This window comes from Lissotriton vulgaris, chromosome 10 (assembly GCF_964263255.1).
Source record: "Lissotriton vulgaris chromosome 10, aLisVul1.2, whole genome shotgun sequence".
Taxonomy (NCBI): domain Eukaryota; kingdom Metazoa; phylum Chordata; class Amphibia; order Caudata; family Salamandridae; genus Lissotriton; species Lissotriton vulgaris.
The window spans coordinates 905,661,647-905,679,569 of NC_141698.1; positions in this window are offsets into that span (position 1 = coordinate 905,661,647).

Below are 17,923 nucleotides of genomic sequence, written 5' to 3' on the forward strand. Positions count from 1 at the left end.
TACCATAGCACAGAATCCGCCCTCATTAAAACAACTGAGGAGATCAGAGAGGTGACTGATGCGGGAGGGAGGGCTGCCCTGGTGTTGCTGGACCTCTCCGCGGCCTTCGATGCGGTCCACCATGGGATCTTACTCGACCATCTGAAGGCCTGCGGAGTACAAGGGAAGGCACTCGACATACTTAAAGCCTTCCTGTCTGGCAGAGTCCAAAGTGTGGCGTTAGGAGACTATGAATCAAAACCTTTCATCCTGCCCTGTGGAGTTCCTCAAGGCACGTCCCTGAGCCCCACGTTATTTAACGTTTATGTCAGCTCATTGGCTCCAGTAATCCGGGCCTTTGGCTTTGATCTTACATCATATGCTGACGACACCCAGATTGTGGTGTCTTTACTACCAGGGATGGAAGAAGGAGTAGCAAGGAATTTTCAGGACTGTATGCTGGCGATTGGAAACTGGATGGCAGTCAACTGCCTTAAACTAAATTCAGTTAAAACTGAAGTCATAGTATTTGGGTCAAATACTAACTTTTGGAGCCCAAACTGGTCGCCAGAGCAGATGGGCAAGGTTCCCACCCCAGTGGCTAAGGTGAAAAACCTGGGGGTCTTGATCGATGACCAACTTACCTTTCGTCCCCAGGTCAATGCGATATCTTCCTCTATTGCCTATTTGCTCAAATCCATCCGTAAGATCCTTCCATTTATTCTAGGCAGTGACAGAAAAACAGTGGTCACGACGCTGGTTATGGCAAGGCTGGACTACTGCAATAGTCTATTTCTTGGTGCCCAACAAGAGGTACTCAATAAATTGCAGGTATTACAAAATGCAGCTGCCAGGCTTATATTGGGGATCCCAAAATGTGTCCCTGTGTCCCAGGAGCTGGCTAAACTCCATTGGCTCCCAATGCGAAAGAGGATTCTTTTTAAAGCATAATGCCTAGTATTCAAGACCTTACAAGGCAAGGGACCCTTATTCTTTCGACAGTATTTTCATTGGTACTGTCCGACTAGAAATTTCAGATCAGCAGACCTGGGGCTGATCGCCGTGCCTCGTATTAGGAGAGCACGCTGGGGAGGCAGAAGCTTTGTGCTGGGCGTAACCAAAGCCTGGAATGCCTTGTCCCAGGCCCTCAGAAAAATGACGGACCTTGTGGCCTTCAGAAGAACATTAAAGACATGGCTGTTTACCAAATGATTCCCGATCCTCCTCTACCTTAGGAGTGACACTTAGCGCCAGGACACCTATGGGTAACAGAGCGCTGTACAAATGCCAAAAAATAAAAAATAAAATAAAATAATCTATTCAAATCAAGGACTGTATGCAGGTAGTAAATTCATTTGTGTCAAGGTGTCACTGTGGCCAATTCTATCGCATAGTCCAATAATTAACAAAAACTGACAGATGGATAGTGTGGAGTCGATACACCTGTACCGAAAAAGCTGCCATTATACCCAGGTAAAGCTCGGAATATGCAGTTGAAAAGCAACGGTGTGCTTGGCAAGTGCCAGTACCGAACACAACTGCCCAGGGTCATGTAGCTGTGTAGTTTACTCGGCAATCCCCTAGATGGAATGTAATGGTACATATGCTCCTCGAACGGCAAGTACCTGAACTAAAAACGGGTAGGAGGGAGGTGCCCTTAAGCCCTGTTACTCATACTCATGCTACCCTCAGCAAGTGCACTATTGTACGGAGACAAGGCTACAAGTTAATACCACTCTAATGTACTGAAGTATGCAGAACCCTAAAAACCATCAATCCGCAAAAAGACAATGAGAAAGTGAAATCATCTACTATCTCCCCATCAATCGTTTCACCGTAGATGAGCAAATCTGATAATCAAGATAAAAGAGAATCTTTTATCTGTGGGTGCTGCCCTCCACTGTAGTGATGTCAAAGAAATGGTTAGGGGGCGGGTATTCTATTGTGGAACAGATCCTCTAAGTCGACCCCTTCCTTTTCTCCTGTGATTAAAAAAAGAAAAAAATATGAGTTATTCTCACAGTTGGGGTTAAGATCCTTCAACTTACTTAGGTTACATGGATTTAAGTGCATACAGTTAATCACAAATAAAACAAAATGAAACAGGTCCTAGGGCGAATAAGGAGGACATTTCTCATTATTACTATTCATGCAGATGAATACTTATTTCCTTGTCGTGGTTAAGCCCATCAGGGCTTTTGACTTGTAAATTGATTATATGCCAGACTCCCTCTTATGTTGGTGCAGAACTCTATTCCATCCTATAGGAGAGTAGGGTCTGCTTCCTATGTTCCTCCCACTTTTTGCTGTGATTCACTGTTTTTTAGGTGCATCCAAGGCCTACCAGGGGCTGCAGCACAAATTGTGCCACCCCTGGCTAGCCATCCAAACTGACACCACAGGCTGAACACTCCGCTTGGGCAAGGTGGTGTAATCACCCCTTGCTTAGATATACTATTCCTATATCTACCCTTATATATAGACACATATATACCTATAAGTCACTCACATGGCAGGCCTTGACAATCCTGAAGGCAGAGTGCCTGGTTTTATGTGGGATGGTGCTTGAGCATGAGCTGAGCCTGTCTACAGCTTTCGGAACAATGTCCTTATAGCTGTTCTATGATATAGCCATATCAGATACTCTTAAGTGCATTATAATCCTCGCGGTTAATGCTAACTTTGGTTTAGCTTTATCAAAGCATGTTGTGTAAGGTGTCAAACACTTTGGAATACCACCCCCCTGCAAGTCCGGGCGGCAGGGGTAGCATTCCACCCTTCTAGAGGGAGAAGACATGTAGTTACTGCTTTACCCGGTTAAAGTTAAACAGAGCCTAAGAATCACTAAATGGATGCTGCTGCCACAGACACGAGTCTGGCCTCCTGCTGCTGGAAAAAACTCCAGAAGGGGAGGCCTGGACAATAGGTTTCCTGTTGAAGGAGGTGCTAGCACCTCCCCAGACAGCCTGTAGTGGATTGGGGCAGGGTGTGTTCAATGGAAAGATGCTTTTCCAGACACTGCCTGGGGCACACAAGGTGCTCAATGCATAGCCCGGTTCAAACCAGTTGCTGGGGCACTCCAGCCCCAGCTCTGGCACAAAACTGGACAAAGAGAAAGGGGTGTAAGCACCGCCTTCTCAGGTTCCACCCATAGGAGGGACCTAGCAGGTAATCCAGCCCCTTAGTTTGGTATAAAGTTAAGAGCTGTGTCTAGAGACATTAGGTTATCCTGCAAAGAAACTCTGAAACACACTCTTGGACCTTCAATGTTCCATTTCGACTGGAAGACTGAAGACATCTCCCTTGTGGTCAAGGAGTGACCACCCTGTGCAAACAGGCACCATCAGTAACTTGCCAATTTGCTTTGTCGATGCTCCCGCCGGAACCCGAAAACTTAGCAATGCAGGAACTGGACTTCCAGACTTCTCTGACTCTGACCCACATCCACAGCAAAGCTGAGACCCGTGGCGGGCATGAGAGACGTGGGACCAGACATCCTGGAGTACCTGCTTTTTGCTGCCTTTGCATCTTCTGAGGTTTCCTCGAAGTTGTGCATTGGGGTTTGAGAAGCTCCAGACCCAAGCAGCATTTGCACCGAAGCTCAGCCCTCCACACTCCACAAGTGCTGCATGGGGCCTGCACCTGCATTCCAGCTTGACATGTCTTCATGGTTGCTAGTCCATTAGCTAGTGGCCCCTCCGAAGACATCTTTGCAAAACTACACTGCTTGCCTGGTTGCTCCAGGCTTGCTCCAGCTTCCCTCTGAAAGAGAAGCTCCCCAGACCTTGCTGGTCTGAACAGAAGCCAATCTTCCTATCCTGCATGGATTGCATTTGCCAAGGTTTGTTGGGTCTAATCCGGATACCGATGCTGCCAACAGCTAGATACGTTATGGGTCAGCTTGACTCCAGCTCTTGGTTGTTGTCAACGCCTCCTGGTCCTCGTGGCTGCAGAGACAAGCTTTACCTCTTCACCTGATTGCATCTCGATATCGCCTGGTTCCTTCCTGGTCACTGGCTAGTGACCCAGACTCTGTCCCTCTGCTTTCAGGTTCTTCACTGCTCTGATCCACCCTTGGATCCACCTGGACACTTTCCTCCCAGTGCTTGCAGAACTTTCTTGCAGCTCTCCATAGGATTCAGCGGCGAAACCCGACACAAAAGAACACCTATGCAACCGGCTTCCCTGGATGAGGTAACTCGAGTACTCCGGTGCTCCTGTGGGTAATAACTATCCAAGTGTCCTAGTTTAACAGGGTTTTCCCGTAGTCCATCCGGAAGTGTCCAAAATCTATTACTTTGTGACTTTTACGTTGCCATTGAAACTCTATGGTAACCCGCGTGTGTGCTTAGACACTGCACACGCTTCCAGTGGGCCTTGGTTGTTCAGTGTAGCCCCAGTGATTTCCCAGGCCCTAGGCCTACTCACCTTTCCTGAAGTGGTTCTTTTACCACTTACTTAGTATATGGTTCGTGAGGCCCCTAGAGCAGAATTGTATTTGTGCAATTTATGGTATGCTTATTGAGTAACTTGTGCTGTATCTCGAACTATGACCTCATAAAGAGTGCAGAGGGGTTGTGTTAGTAATAAATACATATATATTTTATATATACCTTGTGTGGTGTCCTATCATTTGATATTCAAGGGATTATTATTGGTAAAACAGTTAGCTTCACATACTCTCTGAAGTTTTAGCCTAAGACTGCTTTGTCCATGCTACCACTAGGATAGCTGGTCTATAAGGTTGACTTTACAACCATCACCATAAGGGTTGTTTAGACTGGTGCAAGGTGCCCACTAGAATAGTGGACATCATCTACCAGGCCAACTTCTCACATTGGTGTGTAGCGGTTGGGATAAGAGCTTGCTGATTGTTTTACCATAATAACTTGAGATATCATTTGAAAGATCACATTAAGGTACCTAGAGGTACATTTAAATCAAGTCTTAAATACTTAAGTTCTACTGAACTTAGTTGTTGTGGAGCAAAGGGCCTAGCACACCCTGGCTACAACTCCTAGAGAGGTTTAATAGATAACACTTAGTGTAGGTAGGTGCACACACCACACCTCACTAGATCATGTCTCTGAGAGCAGAACCTAGTGGATCTCTCCCAGTAGAAGTTGACCCTCACAGGGCACCTTCTAGATATGATATCTTTACCTTCCATGAGCTGAGACGCTTATGCACAACTAAAAAGTTGAAACAAGGTTCAAACCCTACCCTCAGGCACCTGATAGAAATCTTAGAGGAGCATGATGCTAAGAAAGCAGTTAACCCAGGTCCTTCTGGCAGTACAGAGGAGAGTCATCCCTCAGCATAAGATTCCCCTGATCTCAATCTAGATGATGATGATGAAGTGGATGATGATGCTGAAGAGGATGATGATCAGGTCTAAGTAGGAGAACTTAACCAGATCAACCTAAGCCTACATGGGGCTGGAGGGGGCATAGCCCCATACAGACCCCCAAGCAGGCTTGACCTTGTGCCCAGAAGATCCCTTTCCAGGGAATCTCACCACTCTGGTGACTCAATAGGGTCAGATGCCTCTGCTCTCAGGAGAATGACTTCCCCTCAGAGAAGAGAGCATGAAGCAAGGATGAGAGAAGTCAAGCTTAGGATCCAGAGGCAAGAACTTGCCCTGGCCAAAGAGACCCTGGCTTTCGCAAGAGAGCAACAGTTAAGTGGGTTAGAACCCACTGGTGTCAGCAATACCTCTAGAAGTAGGGAAGGGTCATATGACCATAGAAACCTAAGTATGATTGTCCCTGCCTACAAGAGTGGGGATGACATCCACAAATGAATAACTGCTTTGGAGAGGGCCTGCAAAGTCCAGCAGGTACCCCAGAGTCAGTGGGCAGCTATACTCTGGCTCTGCTTTTCTGAAAAAGGTAGAGATAAGCTCCGTACAGTTAGTGATAAGGATGCTGACAATTACAAAGTCCTGCAGAGTGCTATGATAGTTGGGTGTGGCTTAACCACTGAGCAGTATAGGTTGCTGTTCAGAGACACCCAGAAGGCACAGACTCAGGACTGGACTGACTTTGTTGATTGTGCCACTAAGGCTCTGAAAGGCTGGTTGCTGGGCAGTAAAGTTAATGGCTATACAGGATTGTATATTTTGATCATGAGAGAGCAAATACTTAACAACTGTCAGAACCAGTTATTGCATCAACACCTGGTTGACTCTGATCTGACCTCTCCACAAGAATTGGGAAAGAAGGAAGACAAATGGGTCAGAACCAGGGTGAGGCAGAAGGTACAGAACTAAGGTGGTGATCACAAGAAGCAAGACCAAAAGAGTGGGGATCAGAAAGCAAAAGACCAGAAGTCTTCGCCAGGTCACCAAAAAGCTTCTAATGAGGGGGGTTCCAAGAAATCCAAGAAGAAAGAAGGTCCAAAAAAACCCTGGTGCAATTTTTGAAAAAGTAATACTCACTGGATCACTGATTGCACCAAAAAGGAAACAGCTCCAGCCACCATTGCCCCAAAGCAACTGTTCTCCCTAGTGCAGCTAATGGTGGTGGTTCTCAACAGAAGGGTGTAGTAGGGTTAACCCTGGAAACTGAGATGGACTCTGGCCTAGTCAGAGTACCAACTCAAGCTGTCCTTGTCTGTGATGTGGACATGGCTATGTCCTCTACTGTGAGCCCCAGTAACCTGGGCAAGTACAGACAGACACATTTAATCAATAATAAAGTGGCTCAGGCCTACAGGGACACATGTGCCAGTGTCACCATGGTGATGCCTAACTTTGTGGACCCTGGACAGATCATAATAGGTGATAATTGCCTAGTGACCAATGCTAGCAATGTCACTACCAGCCATAGTAGGCAGTACATAAAGAACCAGGACAAGAGATAAGTAGCAACAACTTTTTTTTATTTTATTTAAAATTAATAATTTAATTAATTAAAATAAAATGTAATTAATATTAATTAATTAAAATACTTACCCATACTTGCGTTGTAATGGCATGCGTTGTAATAGCATCTGGGATGTAATGGCATGCGTTGTAATAGCATGCGTTGTAAGGAATGTTGCGTTGTAAAAGTTTCGTTATAATGGAAGTGCGTTGTTAAAGTTGCGTTGTGATGGCTGTTTCCCATGGTAAACTGATGGAAATACTGAATAATTACAAGAAGATGCTGAGGGAAGCGAAAACAGCGTATAATGAAACAATCTGAACAAAACTTTGGAGGCAAGTAAATTGCCAAACAGCACGGAATTCTGGGGCATCATAAATAATCTGACAAAGGGTTCAAGACTGCAACAAGAAGCAGGAATCGGAGAAAAAATATGGATTCAACATGTCCAAAACCTGTACAGCAGCCTGAAGCACGAGAAGTGAGCTACGGCGACAACAGACTTGGAATCATCTCAAAATTAATGACTTGATGCAGAAAAAATCACCACCCAGCCCTAGGCAGTACATAAAGAACCAGGACAAGAGATAAGTAGCAACAAATCAAATAACCTGATTGACACCAAACAACTAAGAGGAATAATAAAACAATTAATAACAGAGGGGGCAGCTAGTCCAAATGGGCTTCCCAATGCGCTCTTTAAATACGCTCCGGATTTCTGGGCAGATTATCTCATGCCTCTTTTTAATCAGATTTACAGACAGAACAACATACCCAAATCCTGGAAAGGGAATATAATTCACCCAATATTCAAACAAGGAGACCATAGTAAGCCTGGAAACTACAGATTGATATCCTTGATTGACGTAGAGGCCAAACTCTACGAATCATGTCTCCTAGGTCATCTTCAAGATTGGATGGATGAAAAGAACATAATCCCAAAATTTCAAACGGGTTTTAGGTCAGGGATGGGCACCAGAACAAATCTGGATATCTTGGCACTCTTACCTGAAAAAGCGGCAAAAAAGAAAACTCAGTTGTATGCATGTTTCGTCGACCTGAAGTCAGAGTTCGACAGATTCAGCAGAGATTGTCTCTGGGAAAAATTAAAAGCATGGGGGTTACCAAGTAACTTATTAGACACAATAATCACCTTATACAGTGAAACCTCGGCAAGAGTGAAATTAGGCACTGGGAGAAGTGCAATTGCCAATATTCAAATGCAGCCAGGCCTACAAAAAGGCTCCATTCTGACTCCGAGCCTATTTAACTTGGTTCTCGCAGACATCATTAAATACATGGACGCAGCCGATTGTCATCCGGAAAACTTGGCGAAAGAGCCAATTCCCTTTTTACAGTACGCAGATGATGTTGCGGTGTTGAGCCAAAGCCCAATTGGATTAGAAAGAGCAATAAACAACTTAGCAACTTATTTGGACAAGGAAAACCTGGAACTAAACAAAGAGAAAACCAAGGTTATACGCCTAGTGGACCCTAAAAAAACAAAGTTCAAATGGCTCGTAAAAGGGGGAACTGTAGAAGAGCAAGCTTCCTGCAAATACCTCGGCATAAAATCGGGGCGGGGTTCAACATACAAGGAACACAAAATAGACCGAATAGCAAAAAGCGCAATCGTTAATCTTCGCATATAGATTACTGTACATTGTCATATGGCCTAGCGATCTGGTGCGCCAAGGAGGCTGGCCTGTTAAACGAACTTCAGATAAAAGTTTACAAGGCCATTTTCAATCTACCAAAGTGTGCCTCCCCAGCTCAGGTTCGTCTGGAATTTGGCCTCCAGAATCAGAAATTCCGGGGCATGAATGGCTTTGTGAAGCTATGTCAAAAGTTTCGCTCTTCCAAGCTTGTCTCATTGAATAGCCTTTGCTGGGAAGAAATTTAAAACAAGATGGATCAAAAAACACCAAATTCATGGGGAGTGCAAAATCTTTGCCGGAGCTTGAAATACAAATAGCATGGAACAGCACGGCAGACCGGGCAAACTTAATTAAATCTGTTAATGATGCAGCGAAGAAGAAATCTTTTTTTGAAGATAAAACAGCAATTTCCAAATGTCGGCATGGGTAGACAGTAGGGAAACTGTTGGACTTCGGTGAGGTTACATTTATTATTCCCACTCCAAACAACACAGGTGTAAGGAAAGTGTTGCACTTCAGAGAGGTTAAATGTACTATTTCTACTCCAGTCAGTGCAAAAGCAAGGAAAATGTTGGACTTCGTACGGGTTAGGTTTGCTATTCCCTCTCCAGTCTATCCAACAGCAGGGAAAGCATTGAACTTTGGAGGTATTAAATTTACTATTCTCACTCCAGTCCAAGCAACAGTTGAGAAAGCATTAGATTTTAGAGGTGTTACGTTTACTATTCTCACTTCAGTTCGGAGGGATTATATTTACTATTCCCACTACAAACAGCACAACAGTAGGCAAAGTGTAGGACATTGGAGGTCTTACATTTACTATTCCCATGTCAGACAGCGCAATAGTAGGGAAAGTGTTTCCACTCTGGTCTGTGCAACGATAGGTAAAGAGCAGGACTTTGGAGGGGTAGGATTTTTTATTCCCACTTTAATCTGTTCACCTGTAGGGAAAAGGTTGGACTAGGGCGGGGTTATATTTACTGTTCGTACTCCAGTCTAAGCAATAGTAGGGAAAGTACTTCACTTTAAACACATTACATATTTGAATGACCCTATTAATTTAGAAACAAATATTACACTCTTAAAATGACCCTAAGTATCATTAAAAATAAATATATTTATTACAAAAAATTAAAAAAACACACAATTTACCTAATTAAAAATCAATTAACAATTGAAAAAATCTATTTTTACTGTTTTAATAAAAATAAAATGATTTACTATTATAAAAATAACTTTCAGAATTTTCGATTTTTTTTTTAGAGTACTAAAGTAAATATTTAAATATTACTTAGCTGCCCACCCTATATCCTTACAAACCTAGCAGCCGACACCTAAAATAAACAAAAAGAAAAAAATTATATTACTATTTACATAATTAATATTCAATTAAATAATTAGTTATCAATTAATAATTATTTCTTAATTATGTATTACTTAATTAACTTCCCACCCTATATACCTAGAAATCCAGCATCCCACACCTAAATATAACAACAAATATGTCTTACACAATATACATAATTATTAATCAATTAAAATATGGATTCTAAATTAAGAGTTAAATAATTATTACTTAATTAACTGCTCATGCTATACCCTTAGAAACCTGGCAATCAGCACCTAAAATGTAACTAAAAAGAATCAGTATTACATCATTAATATCAATTACATAAATAATTACAAATTATTCATTATTAATAATGAAATATTACTTCACTAAGATCCCACCCTTTCCCCCTACAAACCCAACAACATGCTATAACAGTATAAATTACTATTAGCAATTAAATTCAAAATTCGAAATCACTTAAAATTGTAAACTGTGGGGATAGAGTTTGACTCTCGAACAAGTTGGCCGCCTGACTCTCGGCTCTGCTGTGCTGGGAGGCCCCGGGAGGTCTTCCTGCGGCACTGGCCTGAGTGTTCTGGGCCCTGAAAGGCATGCCCCAAAGAGGCTGCATGCTCACCTGAAGCCTTATAAGGGAGGTGTCAGCCTCCAATGGCAACTGGCTCTGTGTTGAGGCTGCAGCCGTGCATCAGCATCCCGGAGGCGGCCTGCGAGCCCCATGACTGGGCCATCACGGCTGGAGCATTGTCATTTTCTGCTGCCCTATTTTCCCCCCACCCCCTCAGACTGGCACCGGGGATGGACCAGAGCCTCATGGAGTAGGGTGAGCATGGTGCGACAGCCGCACCCCTGCTCGGGGCTCATGCGAGACAGTCTGACCTAGAAGAGAAGCCCTGGACATGGACTGCAGTCCACCCTTCCTGGCTTCCCTGGGTCTCATGGCATTTGTGATGCCCTGTGGAAGGGTGGGTGGGTAGCAACGGGCACAAGGGACCCTAACTTGAACTCAGTCATGACTGGGGGACACACACTCCCCCCTGCATCTTCCCAGTCCTGGAACCTGACCACTTGCCCTTGCACAGCACAGTTTGAGAGCCACATGAAACATGGTGCATCCCACTCTCTCTCTGGGGCTTGATGGCAATTGGGGAGTTACCTTGAGACCATCTCACTGCAACTTGGCACGCCTCTGACCTGATTCCTTTATCTTCCTTTCCTTGCTTGGGGGCTCCATAGAACAGGAACTGGTACTAAAGGGGGTGGTGATGGACGGAGCATCTGAACAAACGAAACACTCACGCCCAGTCAACAGATCTGGGTTTACTCCATCACCGTTCTTTAGCCCACTCTGCCACCCCAATTCAGACATGGCCATATGCAAATCAGTCTGACCCTGTGCCTCATGGGAACAGTCCAGCCAGACCTGCCAAGCCATGCCTTAACTGGACCGGATTCAAGCTTCCTAGGACCGGTTTCTGGCATTACAGCCGTCTTCAGCCAGGCTTGCTTGAATCCAGTGGCAAGGTGAGCAAGGGACTCACGTCTGAGCATACCTTGTCAACTTATGGCGAACAAAGTAGTACAAAAGGGGGTGATGATAGACGGAGTATCTGAACTAATCAAACACTCACACCCAGTCAACAGATCTGGTTTTACTCCATCACCGTTCTTTAGCCCACTCTGCCACCCAAGTTCAGACATGGCCATATGCAAATCAGTCTGACCCTGTGCCTCATGAAAACAGTCAAGCCCGAACTGCCAAGCCATGCCTTCCCTGGACAGGATTCAAGCTTCCAAGGACCGGTTTCTGGCATTACAGCCGTCTTCGGCCAGGCTTGCTTGAATCCAGTGGCAAAGTTAGCAAGGGACTCACGTCTGAGCCTACCCTGCCAACTTATGGTGAACAAAGGGGTACAAAAGGGGGTGGTGATGGATGGAGCATCTGAACCAATCAAACATCACACTCAGTCAACAGACCTGGGTTTACTCCATCACCGTTCTTTAGCCCACTCTGCCACCCCAGTTCAGACATGGCAATATGCAAATCAGTCTGACCTTGTGCCTCATGGGAACAGTCCAACCCGAACTGTCAAGCCATGCCTTCCCTGGACCAGAAACAAGCTTCCTAGGACCGGTTTCTGGCATTACAGCCGTCTTCAGCCAGGCTTGCTTGAATCCAGTGGCAAAGTGAGCAAGGGACTCACGTCTGAGCATACCCTGCCAACTTATAGTGAACAAAGCGGTACAAAAGGGGGTGGTGATGGACAGAGCATCTTCTTCAGGGAGCTCCTCTCCACCCTCATGTGGCTTGTCTTTCCCCCATGGAGATCCAGAGGGCCAATAGCATTGGGCCGCTGTAGCGGCCATGTCAGACAGGCACTGCCCCTCATCACCTGCTTCCTCTGTGATGAGCAAGCTCAACAACTCCTGGCAACGACTCGCTCCAATGGACCATATGATTATGAGGGCCCCAATAGCTGTATCTTGGCAGATTTCTCCTGGGAAACCAATGACAAGAGGAAGGCTTTACTTGCCCTTTGGTCTCAACTGCACAAGTATGACATCAAGTTTGTCCTCGAAGCACAGCAAATCGAAGGACTTCTAGGACCCAGATGAGCTGCGATTATTCCAGGAGGGCCCCCAGGAACAGGGGATAGATATGGCTCCTATAGAGTCATCAGTAAGCCCCCAGCCTTTGGATACATCCTCCTCTGTTACCAAGGACTGGGGCCCCTGGGCGGGCAGACACCAGGATAGCCCGTAGGACAGGCTCTGTAGATCTCAGAGTGGCAAGGACAAAGTGATCTGTGCAGTTGCTGAGCACCCCCAATACCGAGGGCGGTATAAATCCCACTCCCCACTAAAGTTAGGCTTGGCTTGGGACTGAGATGTGGCTTCCTATGAACTGCCAACCTCTAGTGTCCTTACGGTCCTTCTTGTAGTCAGACTAATATATCGCCTGCATGCCTGTCTGCATGTCTGTCCGCTGTTCCATTCCTTGAAGATAATGGCTGAAATGTTCTTGATAGGATATGTTTGTTGTTGTAGGCCCAGGGCATAGCTGGTTGCTCATCCTGTTGGGACTCTGTGCATCACAGTTTCCTGACACCTTGGGCCCCCCCATCCCTTTGCCTCCCTTGCTTGCCCGCCAGCCCTTCTGTTTCCAGAGGGTGCCCTCCTCATCTGGGCTCCCTTTTGCTGCCCTCCAAACCCTTTTCTCTCCCTCCCTCCTCTCATGTTGGAGGTTGACAGTACGGCTTCTCCTTTGGGTGTGGGTGGTCCTTGGGAGGTTTAGGTGAAAGAAGGGGCCTGTGTTGTACTGCCCCTATATCGTCCTTGTGCTGTCCCCCTCCCCAAGGGATGGCAATGTGAGTTCCTGGCATGTAACTGCTTGGCCCCTGTAGGAGCTCCTTGCCTCGTGCATCACAAGTCTGTCCCTGCTCTCCTGCATACTCCATCATGTCCTGCTCTCCTCGGCTCCTCCACTGCCATTTCTGCTGGTTTCTCTCCCCTTTCTCCCTCCCGAGGACTGGGGCATTCCGGGCTCCATGGACCTACAGGCTTGGACCCATGGCTTAATCTTTTACTTGGGCTTTGAGGGATTTCTTCTCATCTTTCTGTCCATCAGCCCTTGGTCCCCTTCCCACATTCCCTCTCCTCCCTGCTCTATGTCTAAGTTAGGCTCCACTGTTAGGCTTTGGCTGTTTTTCCCGCTTCTCCTGCTCTCCCCTTCAAATCCCTCCCTTCTCTTTCACCATAGCCTCTCCCCTCTCTTTCCCCTATTGCCCCCCTTTTTTTCCTCTTCCCTTTTGGTGCGCATTGATAAGGACCCCCCTCCGCGAAACCACTCCTCATTGGCCAGGGCTATGACACATCACCCTATGACTCTGCACACTGTCTTCTGGAATGTGAAGAGTTTCACATGCTTCATCAAGCGTAAAAAGGTGCTTGCATACCTTAATTTCAAATGATGTGGCCCTGCTCCAGGAGACTCACCTCATACCTGCAGAAGCAGAGAAAGTCCTGCATGACTGGGTGGGGAGGGTTATCACTTCCACTGACCATACTCAAACGTGGACTAACCCAGATGGCCAATATGCACTTTCTAAGTTATGGATGAAAGATAAGATGCTATGTGTGGGCTTTGTATATGCACTGACTGTGATTAAGCATGCATTCTTCCTAAAGCTCAATTGCTTGCTCATGGAAATTGATGCCACCCACTTGCTCATTACAGGCAGCTGGAATGTGGCTCAGAATGCAATCCTAGATAGCACTAGTATGATTGATGTGGGCAACAACATGGACCGGGTCCCATGTCACAAAGGACAGCCCAGTTGATGTTGCTTCTCATATTCCTGCAGATCGGGAATTCAATTTCCTCTCACCCGTGCACGGTACCCAATCTTAGTTAAACTACTTTCTTTTCTCCCATCCACTGGTTGCCATGTTGCACAACACCTGGATCCTAGAAGGTGGGCTCTCAGACCTCTTCGCAACCCTCCAACCCTCCTCTCGTCGTATCTGGGACTGCTGCACCCAGGCCATAAACTGTGGCATCACAATCACTCCCGCTTACCCGGGGTAAGGCCCAGCTCTGGCCCCACGTTAACACCTACTTGGTACACCAGCCATCTCCAATGCAGAGAAGGCAGAGCAACATAAGACTTTATAGAGCACCATAGCATCTCTCACCCGTCTTTACACAGCAAGCCCGTCTGACAGGGGCAGCTCTTCCATAATGGCGGAGGAGCATTGCCTCACAGCCGATGCCAGCAGATGATAACACAGTTTTTGTCATTTTATTTATGCTGTCTGTCTGAGACACACAGTAACCACAGGGTGGGGCGGGCCAGACAAGTTAGGGAGGAGGAGTAGAGGGCACTCATAAGTGTGCAAATGTGCTTGGCTGGCCGTCCTCAGCCAGCCAAACACACAGGCCCACTTACGTTTCTCCAACCCAGCCAGGTTGGAGAAAAGGCACAGGTTCCCTTGTACCGTCTGAGCAAAAAACTAGCCACTCAGACCAGCCCTGGGGCTACTCTCACATGAGGGCCCATCCCCTTCCAGCCCGACAGCAATGAGAGGAGCAGCGAGGCAGCCACCAGCGGGAGCGGAGCGGCAGGTATGTTTTTTTCCTTTTATATTATTTCAACCCTTCCTCTGAAAACCTCTCCCTCTCCCCATGGCCGCCCTACCACTTAAGATAGGCGGGCACCGCCACTATAATCTGACCCCCTCAAGCATCACTTGGAGAAGGCACTTTAATGTGCTTTATGCAAGGTGGAGTGCACGCTGCAGTGGCTAAAGGGTCGCCACTACAAGCAAGGCGAGATGGTGGGCTGGCTGCTGTGGCACATTTGAGAAAGAGGGAAACTGCAGGATATGGCAAACGAGTTTGCAGTTTTTCGTCAGGGCTTCTACACCCCTAAGAGGCTTCGGACCCGGCTCAGTTGTACACCTTCTTTGCTGACATACAGATGCCCTGCCTTAATGAGTAGATTAGGGACCTGCTATTAGGGGAGATCACCAAGGCAGATCTAGAGCAGGCCATCTTCAACCCCCTGTACCATAATATCTCTAGGGGAGATGGTTTCAAGACCAAGTTTTCCAAGTGGACAAGGGAAGAGGTAGTAGACTCCCTCTATGAGGACTCCAGGGAGGCTGAGCACATGGGACCCCTTAGCTTCATCTTGAACAGGGCTCCAATTGTTACCCTCCTCAAGTGTGGGAAGGTACTACTCCTCTGTGGCAGCTATCAGCCCCTCTCCCTGCTTAATGGGGGCATCATGATCTTGGCCTAGATTCTGGTGATTCATCTTCAGGTTGTGATCCCAATCCTGATCTATCTCTCGCAAGTGCGGTTCATTCCTGATCGTTCATCCAAGAACCACCTCTGTACTCTTCACTAAGGATCTATCGGAGGACACCCTGACCCTCTCACTTTATGCAGAGAAGGCGTCTCACAAATTCAAATGAGGCTGCCTTTTTGCAGCTCTCTGATAGTTCGGCCTTGGGGAGGACTTCATTGTCAAGGTCCAGTGGCTCTATGGCATTCCCCCGGTACAAGTCAACTCTTAAACCCTTTTTCTCTCTTCAGAGGTGCATGCCAGGGTTATCCATTGTTGCCCCTACTGTTCCTCCTGGCAATGGAAGCACTGGCAGCATCTCTTCACCAGCATATGCAGATTGCACAGATTGCAGGGATCCCTACCCCTGGGGGTCATCAGACCCTTCATCTGGTGGCCAATGAGGCTCCGCCTAGCCCCAGGCAAGCTGATAACTCACCGTTAATTTGATGGCCTGCCCCACCCTCAGTCGAGCACAACTTAGTGGCCTTACATCTGGCGCTGGTTGCTTACATGTGAACATAGGTCCAGGACCCCCAGCTGTGGTTCACAATAGAGCACACCATCTTGAATTGCCCTAGGGAGATGCAGGTGCTCTTACAGTTTGACACTTCAGCGCCAAGTTCAACAAATCCCATCATTCAGGCTATGGTTAAGACCTAGGTGCTGACTCATAAGCTCTTGTCAGTGGAAACCCACCTGAACGGACAGGCACCCTTGTTGGGTAATGTCAACATCCACATTGGTTGCTGGATGCTCAACTGGAGCAAGTGGAGCAATGCAGGGATCCTCTCCCTCCAACTGGTATATACCCAAAGAACCCTTACATCCTTTGATGCACCCCAGGAGGAGTTCCACCTGCCACCCCACCAGCAATGGAAGTATATGCAGCTGTGTACTGCCTTGCACACCACTTGAGCCCACAACCCTGGGCTCCCCCATACTCCTCAGTGGTCAACTACCTCAAGGTGTGGGGTCACTTCAGAGGGGTGAAGTCAGGCTTCTTTAGCCTCCTATCCCGGCACCTGTACTCCATGCCGCTGTTGGAGAGTATGCAGAGCAAATGGCAGGCTCAGCTACAGCTGTAATGTGAGGTGGAAGACCAGACAGACCTGAACAATACTCTCAGTAGTGGTGCCCGGGAGGCCCTCAAGAAGTTCTGCCTCCTTAAATTGTTACACATTTGGCACTGGACTTTGGCAAGGCTCTGGGCAGTGGGGCACCTACCTCACTCCAGCTGCTGGTGTTGCTCTGATTCACGCTGTGACATAGTGCATATTCTGTGTGACAGTCCAGTTGTCCATACATTTTCGGGGGCTGTTAGCTCCAAGTTGTGCGGAATGTGGCCTTATCTGTGCTGCTCGTATGTATACTGGTTCTGCTTTATGACTTCATTGTCTTTTCTGACCTGATCCCCATGAATGCCGGCGACTACACACGGTGCTAGCGATGGCAAAGACTGCGCCCTTTAGCACTGGAACTCCCCACTTGTCCCAACGAACGAGGAGTGGCACTTGGAAATGTTCAAGACGGCCTTGCACATGCAGATCATTTACAATCTGCAAGACAAGGCTGAGACCTTTTTCTACACTTGGGCACCCTTCTTGCAGAACGGCAGTCACTGACTATTGCTAGGATGTTTGGCCAAGCCACGGGGCACCTGTGGTCCCCCGAGCTAAAGCCCCGGCTCTGTGCACCATGCTGAGGGTGGATGTAGCCATTGGATCGCTCCTACTAGGTCCTTTCCTACCCTTACAGACTATACTTGGCCCGTTATGAGTCCCTTCCTCTCTTTCTTCCTCTCCCATCTTCCCTTTTCCCTTCACCCTTTCCTCCTCCTCTCCAACCTCTTCTCTTCTCGTTTTTCCTCCTTGGTCCCTCCATTCCCCTGCCGCACCCTTGCGCACTCCCTCCCTCAGGCTGTACCTCCACTAGGTTCCTCTCCTCCTTCCTCCTACCCCCTTTTACAGCCTGCTCTAGCAGCATTATGCCTGGACAAGGCCATTATGCTGGAGCCTATGGGTTGTGTCTTGGTCATGTGTGGTGTGAATCCATATGCTCATTGGCTCTTGCAGGCCACCATTGTATGGCATACACAGACGTTGTGTTCCCTCTTCCCTTTTGTAACATGATATACTCAAATAAAACATTACACCACAAAAAAATGACATTACAAAACTGTATAACAATTATACAAATAATACTAACACATAAAATTAG